We start from the raw sequence: 13,708 nt of genomic DNA on the forward strand, positions 1-13,708 counted from the left end.
GGTTCAAGTTAGCTTGATCATTTTCTCTGCTCTATGGCACTTTCATGGCTGTCTCAGAAATTTAAAGCTGTGGTATATTTAGTGCGTGCTATGCAAGTCTTCTAAGTTTTAGAGAATGAGGCTCTATCTGGAGAAAACACAGAGAGACTTTGTTTTCTTTCTCATTACAGAGTCCACAATGCCCTGAGGCAAAGCTCAGAGCACACACTTTCCAGTTTGTTTTCCAAACTCCACCATCCCCTGCAATGAATGAAAGGGATTTGCAATTAATTAGCTTTGGCAAGCCCGTGGCAATGCTATTTTGAAATTACATTTTCTAATAAACTCCTAAAGAATGGTTTGCTGACCTGCCTCTAAGCAAAGGTCTGGATATTGCTCTTTAAATAAAGAGATAGTCCCTCTGTCCATCTTTAGAATCTTTGTCACTGATCTCCCTGTGGTAATGACTCAACTTTTATTTTAAGTAAAGAATCGAAATAAATGAAATCTGTTACTTTGGGGGTGTGAGCCTTTTTCTGAAAATTCAGGTTTGTTCTAAAACCTAGCATGTTCAGTCACTAAGTCATGTCTGACTCTGCAGTCCCATGGACTGCAGCATGCCAGGCTTTGCTGTCCTCTGTCTCCTAGAATTTGCTCATGTCGAACATAGCATATGTCTGAATAAAAGTAAAAGTAAAAACTATTTAGTCATCTGCTCTGTGATACTGAAGATCCATAAGGACAGTGATTAAGTTCCATGAACCATTTGGCTCTTCTTTGTCATAGATCAGCATCACTTTTTTCTCCAAAAAAGCTTAATTTATTTTGACTACAGGAGAAATAGTCAAATTTACTCTGACTAGAGATCATTTTTTTGGATGGAAGGAAAGTAAATTCTCATGGATCCGCCACAAATACCTCTTTAATTCTATTTATGCCTCTGTTATTTTCTATATTGATTTTTCAAACCATGCACAAAATCTTGGAACCCTACTCTACCTTCAAAAACACACAATTTTCTCTCTCCATTGTCATTACCCATGTAGTTTTATTAGCTTCTCATCCAGTTATTAAAGTATTCTCTTTAAATTCTCTTACCCAACCATCATATAATTTATGAAAAAAGAAAATATTATTCCATCTTGAAACTCCAAACAGGTAGAGTTTGAAGTGTTGAGTGTCATACATTTAACAAAATCATCATTTTATTGTTGTCCCTCTGCTCATCATTAGTTGTATGAGAATACTCAAAAATGCATTCCTAATGCAGAGGTCTATTACTTATCATTTTAGAAAAACAACAGTGGAACCAAAATAAACTAGCTTCACCAATTCAATTTTAACCTGGTGGGGTGTGAGTGCAGACTGAATGTCATCTAAAAACTATTTTCCAAGAAGTGTTGCCTAAACGATTCAACAGAACAAGCACGTCAGCTAAGTCTTAGGAGTTGCTAATCAAGGAGAAAAAATTGAATGGATTTCCAAATTTCTTGGTCATAAGACTTCTAGAGAAGAGAGCTTTTTCATAAGGCATGAAGGAGAGCATTAAATGATCACAAAAATGTTTACCTTTCTAATCCCACTTATTCTCAGGCTCTTTGGTTTCAGCTGTGCTTGATAATCTGGTGAATCATAGGGAAATGGATTCATTGGGCCTCCAGGAGAGCTTATTTCCCTTCTCATCCCACGTGTGGCTGCATTTCTAGGGCAGACAGAAGATGACACTTCCAGGTGCTCTCTCGAGGATACTTGAGGAATAACTGACCCTGTGAAACTAGCAGAAGTTTCATCAGAATTGGTGTTTCATTTTCTTCTCTTCCAAAATTATTATTTCCTATCTTATCTGCTTCCCTTAGAAAAATGTATCTATGCCATGGCTAGAAATTTATGTAGGCAGAAAGATAAGGAGTAAAAAAGAAAGAAAGAAAAAAATCAAGACTGTCAAATATTCAATTTGACACTTTGCCGATAGACAACTCTGTTCTCCAGAATCGAGAAACAAATTCATTTTGCCAAGTTTAACAAAGATGTTACAGTCAGAATCCAATATTGGCAGTTAGGTCATTATGACTTCGGTTGTTTTAAAACATCCTTAAATAGGATATTCCAGTTCCAATGACTGGAAACCAATGACTCTGTTGAATTTTTTCATGCTTTCTAGATGGAGACAGAGAAGGCAATGGCACCCCACTCCAGTACTCTTGCCTGGAAAATCCCATGGGTGGAGGAGCCTGGTGGGCTGCAGTCCATGGGGTCATGAAGAGTCGGACAGGACTGAATGACTTCACTTTCACTTTTCACTTTCATACATTGGAGAAGGAAATGGCAACCCACTCCAGTGTTCTTGCGTGGAGAATCCCAGGGATGGCAGAGCCTGGTGGGCTGCCATCTATGGGGTTGCACAGAGTCAGACACAACCGAAGTGACTTAGCAGCAGCAGCAGCAGCAGATGGAGAAGCCTGCCCCATCCACTCCGTCCTCCAAAAATGCTCATAGTGAAGGTTTCTCTGTGACTTAAAAGATGGATGAATAATGACGCTGTTATCAAAAGATCATCCATGCTTATAATATCATTGTACTAGTTATCTAAATTATTTCCTCAGACGCTGCCCAGTATTAAGTACAAACTACAATTTTGGTCACTACTTTCTGGGTGTCTCCCAGAAAATGACTTCAGAACCTTGAACTGAGGTCTAATTTATTTACTATTATAGTAAAAAATAACTACCATTTATTAAACAGTGATATTAAACAGTGAAATTCTCCAGGCATTGTTTCCAGTGTTTTATCCTATTTAACAATCAAAATAGCTATATGAGTTTAATATAATGATGCCCATTTTTCAGAAGAGAAAACTGAGGCATGTTGAACTCAATTACCTTTCTCAAAGTCCCAAAGCACAGGAGGGATTTTAATGGAAAACTGTCTGATCCCAACTCCTGTCTTTTTAAACTGTGCTTTACCCTTCTTTCTCTTCTATTTGGTTTCAAGATGACTGTTCCAGTTTGCCAAAATTGCTAGGTTATGTAAATCTTGATAAATTCAACAAGCTTTTTTGAGACCAAATAAACATCAGTATGTTTGGTCCAGATAAAATAAATAGAAATGAAGAGTCTGTACCAAAGAGATTAAGGGAGTTTGGCTTTTGGAGAGCATGATTGGATCTTTCTAAATATAAAAATTAATTATAAATGAAAGACAGTTTTATATAGCAAATTTGTGCATTCTTTCAAATCCTCATTTAATCAAGTTTGATATCAAATTTCTAAAGCTAAGCAATGGCTCTTTTAACTCTAGTTCAGTACAGTTCAGTCACTCAGTCATGTCCAACTCTTTGCGACCCCATGGATTGCAGCATGCCAGGCTTCCCTGTCCATCACCATCTCCCAGAGCTTGCTCAAACTCATGTCTACTGAGTCAGTGATACCATCCAACCATCTCATCCTCTGTCGCCCTCTTCTCCTGCCTTCAATCTTTCCCAGCATCAGGGTCTTTTCAAATGAATCAGTTCTTTGCACCAGGTGGCCAAAATATTGGAACTTCAGCTTCAGCATCAGTCCTTTCAATGAATATTCGGGACTGATTTCCCTTAGGGTTGACTGGTTTGTTAACTCTAGACACAGTTCAAAAATATCTAACATGTATGTGGTTTCCCTGAATAAGATATTTTTTAAATTGATTTAAGAAGGTGAGAACTCATTGCTTTGAAACAACCTTCTAAATTTGATAACCTTTGAAGTAAATATCTCCATCTTTTTTATCTTAAATATCTTTGCACATCACTTTTACAAAGTCACCAAAACATTGCCTACAGTGTGTTTACTTATTTATGGCCAGACTCACTGCATGAGGAATCTTAGTTCCCCGATGAGGGATTGAACCCCCACCCCCTGTGATGGAAGCATGGCATCTTAACCACTGGACCACCCGGGAAGTGCCAATAATTCCATCTCCTTAATGACATTAACATTTCATAAAACCTTAGGAAATGATTGTGATTAATTTCATTAATCAGTTGCAATAATTTAATTTTAAAAAGGTGACTTAGGTTTGCATCAGATGTTTGGAATTCTTCTTTTTATTCTCAGTTTTGAAATTTGTTAGAGGTACTAGAAATAGAAGGGTCTCAATCTCTGTAGCTCAGGAGCTAATTTTCAGAGACTGTGAAACGTCCCTTGGTGGATGGACATAGGAGATGCCACAGTTTGTTCTTTTTTTTTTAATAAATAAACATTTCTCATAGAAAACCGCAGTATACTTCTTTAATAGAATTGCAAGAAATACTGATTTCTTTAGAATATTAGTGGTTAGCTAAACCCTAACTTCTTTCCACTATGACACATTATCTTCGAGAAAAGGAGTAGTAACAGAGATGGGCCAAATACTAAAATATTCAATGTAATCTGCTTGCAAAAACATATTTCTAAAGAACGCTGTACCTCTTTCTAATTTCTTAGACTACATAGAAAATAAATGATTCTAAAATGTGTATGTTTGTTCACGTCAGTTAATACGCTGTGGGCTATTAACATCAAGCACATGTGCCTGGCACATCATTATTTTTAAAGCGCTTTTACATGACACAAACAACAACAAGAAAACCCAAACTGCACAAACTGCAAAGAACACTTAATTGTCCCCACTTAGGGGCTGAGAATCCTGTCTTAAATACCTTACATGACTGTCTTAAGAACTGTAAGTTAGGAAGTGTCAGACCAAGGATGGAAATCAAATTATTTTAATTTCTGGTGCAGAAATCTTTCCTCCACATATTATTGATTTCCTGAAAGCCTGCTGAAATTGGTAGCTCTTTTGTCCCTCCTCAAAATGGCCTTACTGAAGCTATGATGTTAGAGGACATGCACACTTTCCCATAATATTCCTGCTCCTCCCATGGGGAACAAGTTGTCAGTTACTTTTCATCTTTTTGCTACTCTGCCTTTTTATAGCAGCTCCCATAATTCCTCCTTTTAAATTCCTGCTACCAATTTGCTGTTGGCTCGAAATCCAATCATTAAGTGTTTAAAATAGGAATCTGCTGGCTATGAGAGACCATTTAAAAGTAAAGCGTATGAGCTTGCATTTTACAGGAGATATCTGGTTGCTTTCAATAACTTTTTTCTGACTGAAAAGTAACCCGTGCTCACTAGTTTAAAAATAAAATGTAGAAAGATCTAAATAGGAAAAATAAATATGTCATATTTAATCTCAACAGCCAGATAACTCAATATTTTAGCATACTTTCCACTCTGCATATTTTAATATTATTACTATTAGTGTGATTATCATTAATGTCTTTATTATATATAAAGAGAACATCTTATATCCTGCTTTTTTTCATTTAGAATTTAAATTGAAATATTTTCTCATGTCAATAAAAATTTTTCAAACACATTAATTTTGATTTCCACATGAACTTCATGACTTGAATATGTCACAGTTTACATACTTTTTTCCTTGGTTCAAGGAACATAATGTTGCTATTGCTTTCATTTTTTGGATCTAATGCTATAAAAATCATTTTTGTCCAATTAAAATAGATTTCTATCTGTGAATTCATGGTCTAAGTTTATGAACAATTTAGGCAATAGTTACAAAAGTCAAATTCTTTCTTTAGCAGTTAAATAAATTTATACTCCCACAAAAAATTAAATACACTTTAATTATTCTTCATTAGTTACTCTAGTTCTGATAATGAATTTGTTGTTGTTCCTTGCAGGTTTACAGGGTGGGTTCCAAATGTCTGAGGTTGAAATCAGAGGTCTCTGAAAAGTGAGCCCGGCTTCCCAGGTGGCTCAGTGGTAAAGAATCTGCCTGCAATGCAGGAGATTCGAGCTCAATCCCTGGATCAAGAAGATCCCCTGGAGAAGGAAATGGCAACCCACTCCAGTATTCTTGCCTGAGAAATCTCACGGACAGAGGAGACTGGAAGACTACAGTCCACACACACACACAGAAGTCGCTCAGTCGTGTCTGACTCTTTGCGACCCCATGGATTGTAGCCCACCAGGCTCCTCGGTCCATGGGATTTTCCAGGCATGAATACTGGAGTGGGTTGCCATTTAGGTCACAAAAGAGTAGGAAATGATTTATCCACTGAGCAACAAAACAACAACAAAAGCGAGCTGTTTCTATAATCAAGAATGCAAGGTTTCTATTACACAGCTAGAGATTTTCATTATCCTTGAAATTCAATTTTATCATTAATAATTAGAAGTGATATTATTCATTCACACAAATACACAAAAGGCCCTGTGCTTTGAGCTGCCTTCGCAGCCTTTTGGGTCTGGCACACACACAACCATCTGCATACTTTACCGCTCCCCTCTTCAGATCTGTACTTCATCCCAAAACAACTGTCTGAAATTAAATTACAATCTGTAGCTGTGCCATAGCGTAAAGTTAATTAGTCCATATTGTTAGTGAATCTGTCACAAGAAAAAAGAAGGCAATCATAAAGCAAAATTTAAAAACCACGCACATCTCCCAAACTATATATTAGGATTCATCCTAGCCTGTTTAGGCTGCTGTAACAAAATATTAGACTGGCCAAAAAGTCTGTTCGATTAGGGAATATATTGTTCAATGAAATTCTTGGCGAATATGAAAATAGGTCCTTTTTTCCCCCTACTTGAAACCGAATGAACTTTTTGGCCAACCCAATACCATGGACTGGGACAGCGTAGCTTATAAACAGCCAAAACGTATTTCTCACAGTTCTGAAAGCTGGAAATCCAAGATCAAGGTTCAAGAATGACTGGGTTCTGGCAACGGTTCTTTTCCAGGCAATATCCGGCAGGGCTGGGGCAGTGCTGATCCCTGGCCTGTTAGGAACCAGGCCACACAGCAGGAGGTGAGTGGCACAGCTAGTGAGGTTCATCAGCCACTCCCAGTTGCTCCCCATTGCTCCCCCGTCACTCTCATTACTGCCTGAAACATCCCCCCCACCAAACCATCCCCCATCCCTGCCTCCCATTTATGGAAGGATTGTCTTCCACAAAACAAGTCCTGCCGGGGTCCAGCCCCGGTGGATCCAGGGAATTCGAAGCGGGGACTGCGTCGGCGAGGATCAGGAAACAATTGCTTAATTAAACGTTAATTAAGGATATAAAGAGTAATAGAATAAGCATAGCTCAGAGAGGAAATTCAGTGGAGAAAAGAGGCTGAATAATTCAGCCAGAAGGTGAGAGAAAGAACGACCTGGAGAGACCAAGCTTCAGTGAACAAGGCCTGCACTTTATTTTCCAAAGTAGTTTTTATACCTTAAGTTATGCATAGAGGATAATGGGGGAAGGGGTAGAGTCATGCACTAAGCCAGGCTTTCTTCCTGCAAACATATCATATGCAAAAGTTTAGGTGATTTGCATCATCTTCTGGCCTGGAGGCCTGTTAACATTTTAAGACCCTTTCTTCAGAAAACTTATTTTTTTCTAAAGGTGATTAGTCAGGTGCCACCCTCCAAAAGCATTAAAGTTGCATTCCTATAGGGCAAAGGTGTGGTGGGCTACAACAAGAAAAAGAATTAACTCAAGTGTCCAAGGTTACAAACATTAAAGGTACTACTTACGCCAATTATATTAATCAATACACTGCCAGGGACACAGCAGGTAAGGGATACGGAGACTTAGCAGCAAACATTGGCCCAACAAGTGAAAAACCCTTCACCAATACAATTTCTAATCAATCTTTAACTGCTCAAAAGAATCTGCATTCAGACAGTTTAGAACATCTCATGCCTCTCACAGTTGGGAGGCTCTGAACAATCACATGTGGCCGGGAAAACCTATTCAGGCAGGCTAGAGGACTTGCAAAGGAGTTTGCAGGTTGAAACACTGTCACACCCAGGAATTATTAACTGGAGCTGTAAGTTAACTCTTTTTTCAGAGATAGGTAGTAGGGGACAGCCCCCCGTAAAGTCAGAGGTGTAGGTGGGAACACAAAGCAAAGTAGGCAGACTCTGGTTTTGGGGGTAGATGCTCGAGAATTTCCAGGGGGACTCCTGAGGCTCGAGCTCACCTTTGCCTGTGCCGAGCCTCCTTCCTCATGACCTTTGCCAGGGGCGGAGCTCCTGCTCCCAGCAAAGTCCCTGGTGCCAAAAAGTTTAGGGACCACTGCTCTAAAAGGCTGAGTCAGTGCTGAGTCCACAAATCAAGCGCTGATAATTGGAGGGGCACCAGGCACTATGACCCTAGGGAGCCACAAGCAAAACGCTGCTTCTTGTTCCCTCAAATTTATACTTCGCTGGCCTAGAGATCTTAATTCCAGTGGGAAGGACAGTTTCATCAGACCACAGCAATGATCCCACTGAACTAGAAGTTAAGCCTGCTACCTGGTCACTTGGGGCATTCATGCCTCTACATCAACAGGAGAAGCAAGAATGACGCTGTGGCTGGGGTGATGAATCTTGATTACCAAGGGAAAGCAGGACGACTCTTCTGCAGCAGCGGTAAGAAAGAGTATGTCTGGAAAATAGGAAATCCCTTAGGGTATCTCTGACAGAATGTGGTCCACTGGAGAAGGGAACGGCAAACCACTTCAGTATTCTTGCCTTGAGAACCCCATGAACAGTATGAAAAGGCAAAATGATAGGATACTGAAAGAGGAACTCCCCAGGTCAGTAGGTGCCCAACATGCTACTGGAGATCAGTGGAGAAATAACTCCAGAAAGAATGAAGGGATGGAGCCAAAGCAAAAACAATACCCAGCTGTGGATGTGACTGGTGATAGAAGCAAGGTCCGATGCTGTAAAGAGCAATATTGCATAGGAACCTGGAATATCAGGTCCATGAATCAAGGCAAATTGGAAGTGGTCAAACAGGAGATGGCAAGAGTGAATATCGACATTCTAGGAATCAGTGAACTCAAACGGACTGGAATGGGTGAATTTAACTCAGATGATCATTATATCTACTACTGCAAGCAGGAATCCCTCAGAAGAAATGGAGTAGCCATCATGGTCAACAAAAGAGTCCAAAATGCAGTACTTGGAGGCAATCTCAAAAATGACCTAATGATCTCTGTTAGTTTCCAAGGCAAACCATTCAATATCACAGTAATCCAAGTCTATGTCCCAACCAGTAACACTGAAGAAGCTGAAGTTGAACGGTTCTATGAAGACCTACAAGACTTTTTAGAACTAACACCCAAAAAAGATGTCCTTTTCATTATAGGGGACTGGAATGCAAAAGTAAGAAGTCAAGAAACACAGGAAGTGCAGTAACAGCCAAATTTGGCCTTGGAATACGGAATGAAGCAGGGCAAAGACTAATAGCGTTTTGCCAAGAAAATGCACTGGTCATAGCAAACACCCTCTTCCAACAACACAAGAGAAGACTGTACACATGGACATCACCAGATGGTCAACACCGAAATCAGATTGATTATATTCTTTGCAGCCAAAGATGGGGAAGCTCTATACAGTCAACAAAAACAAGACTGGGAGCTGACTGTGGCTCAGATCATGAACACCTTATTGCCAAATTCAGACTGAAATTGAAGAAAGTAGGGAAAACCACTAGACCATTCAGGTATGACCTAAATCAAATCCCTTATGATTATACAGTGGAAGAGAGAAATAGATTTAAGGGACTAGATCTGATAGATAGAATGCCTGATGAACAATGGAATGAGGTCCATGACATTGTACAGGAGACAGAGATCAAGACCATCCCCATGGAAAAGAAATACAAAAAAGCAAAATGGCTGTCTGGGCAGGCTTTACAAATAGCTGTGAAAAAAAGAGAAGCGAAAAGCAAAGGAGAAAAGGAAAGATATAAACATTTGAATGCAGAGTTCCAAAGAATAGCAAGAAGAGATAAGAAAGCCTTCCTCAGCGATCAATGCAAAGAAATAGAGGAAAACAACAGAATGGGAAAGGCTAGAGATCTCTTCAAGAAAATTAGATATACCAAGCGTACATTTCATGCAAAGATGGGCTCAATAAAGGACAGAAATGGTATGGACCTAACAGAACCAGAAGATATTAAGAAGAGGTGGCAAGAATACACAGAAGAACTGTACAAAAAAGATCTTCACGACCCAGATAATCACAATGCTGTGATCACTGACCTAGAGCCAGACATCCTGGAATGTGAAGTCAAGTGGGCCTTAGGAAGCATCACTATGAACAAAGCTAGTGGAGGTGATGGAATTCCAGTTGAGCTATATCAAATCCTGAAAGATGAAGCTGTGAAAGTGCTGCACTCACTATGCCAGCAAATTTGGAAAACTCAGCAGTGGCCACAGGACAGGAAAAGTTTAGTTTTCATTCCAATCCCAAAGAAAGGCAATGCCAAAGAATGCTAAAACTACTGCACAATTGCACTCATCTCACACGCTAGTAAAGTATTGCTGAAAATTCTCCAAGCCAGGCTTCAGCAATATGTGAACCGTGAACTTCCTGATGTTCAAGCTGGTTTTAGAAAAGGCAGAGGAACCAGAGATCAAATAGCCAACATCCGCTGGATCATTATCTAATTTTTTGGGGCTCCAAAATCACTGCAGATGGTGACTGCAACCATGAAATTAAAAGACGCTTTACTCCTTGGAAGGAAAGTTACGACCAACCTAGATAGCATATTGAAAAACGGAGACATTACTTTGCCAACAAAGGTCCATCTACTCAGGGCTATGGTTTTTCTAGTGGTCATGTATGGATGTGAGAGTTGGACTGTGAAGAAGGCTGAGCAGTGAAGATTGATGCTTTTGAACTGTGGTGTTGGAGAAGACTCTTGAGAGTCCCTTGGACTGCAAGGAAATCCAACCAGTCCATTCTGAAGGAGATCAGCCCTGGGATTTCTTTGGAGGGAATGATGCTAAGCTGAAACTCCAGTACTTTGGCCACCTCATGAGAAGAGTTGACTCATTGGAAAAGACTCTGATGCTGGGAGGGATTGGGGGCAGGAGGAGAAGGGGACGACAGAGGATGAGATGGCTGGATGGCATCACTGACTCGATGGACATGAGTCTGCCTGAACTATGGGAGTTTGTGATGGACAGGGAGGCCTGGTGTGCTGCGATTCATGGGGTTGTGAAGAGTCTGACATGACTGAGGGACTGAACTGGACTGAACTGAACTAGGGTATCTCAGTATTATCATGCCCTGTAATTAAGGTCAATGGAAAACTAACAACACAGTCAGGGCAGAATGGTCCAGAAGATTTTTTCTTTTTTTTTTTTTAAATTAGAGGATTATTGGTCTTCCCAGGTGGCAGTAGTGGTAAAGAACCTGCCTGCCATGCAGGAGACATAAGAGTTGCAGGTTTGATCCCTGGGTTGGGAAGATCCCCTGGATGAGGGCAAGGTAACCCACTCCAAAATGCTTACCTAGAGAATCCCATGGACAGAGGAGCTTGGCAGGTCAGAGTCTACAGAGTCACAAAAAATCGGACGGGACTGAAGTGACTGAGCAAAAATATATGTTGTGTTGGTTTCTGCCATACAACAGTGGGAAATAGCCATAATTTTTATATATATCAGCCATAATTATATATATCCCCTTCCTGTTGATCCTCCCTCCCCAGTCCCACCTCACCCCTTTAGGTCATTACAGAGCACCAGGCTAGGCTCTATGTGTTATATAGCAGCTTCCTAATAGCTATATATTTACATATGACAGTGTATATATGTCAATGTTGCTTTCTCAATTTGTCCTACCCTCTTTCCCCCACAGTGTCTATAAGTCTGTTCTCTATATCTGCATCTTTTTTACTTCCCAGCAAATAGGTTCATCAGTAGTAAATTTCTAGATTCCATCAGTTCAGTTCAGTTCAGTCGCTCAGTCGTGTCTGACTGTTTGCGACCCCATGAATCGCAGCACGCCAGGCCTCCCTGTTCATCACCAACTCCCGGAGTTCACTCAGACTCACATCCATAGAGTCAGTGATGCCATCCAGACATCTCATCCTCTGTCGTCCCCTTCTCCTCCTGCTCCCAATCCCTCCCAGCATCAGAGTCTTTTCCAATGAGTCAACTCTTCGCATGAGGTGGCCAAAGTACTGGAGTTTCAGCTTCAGCATCATTCCCTCCAAAGAACACCCAGGGCTGATCTCCTTCAGAATCGACTGGTTGGATCTCCTTGCAATCCAAGGGACTCTCAAGAGTCTTCAACACCACAGTTCAAAAGCATCAATCTTCAGTGCTCAGCCTTCTTCACAGTCCAACTCTCACATCCATACATGACCACAGGAAAAACCATAGCCTTGACTAGACGAAAGACATACGGATAGCTAATAAACATGAAAAAATGCTCAGCATCACTCATTATTAGAGAAATGCAAATCAAAACTACAATGAGGTATAATTGTACCAGCCAGGTGTATCATCACACCAGTCAGAATGGTCATCATCAAAAAACCTACAATGAATGCTGGAGAAGATGTAGAGAAAAGGGAACCCTCCTACACTGTTGGTGGAAATACAAATTGATGAAACCATTATGGAGAACAATATGGAGACTCCTTAATAAACTAAGAATAAAATCACCATATGACCCAGAATTTCCACTACTGAGCATATATACCTGAGAAGACCACAATTCAAAAAGACACATGTACCCCAATGTTCATTGCAGCACTATTTACAGAATCCAGGACATGGACGCAATGTAGATGTCTAACAACAAATGAATGGATAAAGAAGATGTGGTATACACATATGATGGAATATTACTCAGCCAGAAGCTTTTAGAATGAAGGTTTGGATCACTCCATCAAGTTGGATGGCATCACCAATTCAATCAACGCACATGAGTTTGAGCAGACTCCAGGAGATGGTGGAGGACAGGGGAACCTGGCATGCTGCATTCCATGAGGTCACAAAGAGTCAGACCAGACTGAGCAACTGAACAACACCAGGTAAAGAACCATGATCAGGTGCTTGATGAAGGCAAAGAGACTACAGAATGAGTAGTAGAAGAAGGTAGTTATAAATACCACCTACAACCTTGTGAGCAGTTATAGAAATGAAGACTTAAGTACAGTCATCACTTTGTATGTGCAGGGGAGAGGTTCCTAGACCCCCATGGATACCAAAATCCAAGGATGCTCAAGTCACTCATATAAAATGGCACAGCACTGTCAACACTTTTTGTCCATGGCTCCACATCTACTGATTCCACCAACCTTGGATTAAAATTCAGTCCATGGTTGGTTGAATCTATGGATGCAAACCCTGTCAATACAGATGGGGTGACTGTATTTATTGAAAAAAAATCTGTGTATAAATGAACCTACATAGTCCAAATCCACATCATTCAAGGGTCAATGAAATTTTCTTCTTATTTCATAATATGTTTGTATGCATTTATACATATATTAAACAAATATCTCTCATTTTTTTTCCTCTTTCATTCTCTCATCTTATAGCATAAGATGTATTGACTTTATATCAGTATTTAATTATTGTTAATTTTATATTATAGTATTTAAGTTATGGAGAAGGCAATGGCAACCCATTCCAGTACTCTTGCCTGGAAAATCCCATAGACGGAGGAGCCTGGTAGGCTGCAGTCCATGGGGTCGCTAAGAGTAGGACACGACTGAGCAACTTCACTTTCACTTTTCACTTTCATGCATTGGAGAAGGAAATGGCAACCCACTCCAGTGTTCTTGCCTGGAGAATCCCAGAGACAGTGGGGCCTGGTGGGCTGCTGTCTATGGGGTCGCATAGAGTTGGACATGACTGACGCAACTTAGCAGCAGCAGCAGCATTTAAGTTACAGGACATCAGA

The sequence above is a fragment of the Bos indicus x Bos taurus genome, chromosome 4 (genome assembly GCF_003369695.1).
Source record: "Bos indicus x Bos taurus breed Angus x Brahman F1 hybrid chromosome 4, Bos_hybrid_MaternalHap_v2.0, whole genome shotgun sequence".
Lineage (NCBI taxonomy): Eukaryota > Metazoa > Chordata > Mammalia > Artiodactyla > Bovidae > Bos > Bos indicus x Bos taurus.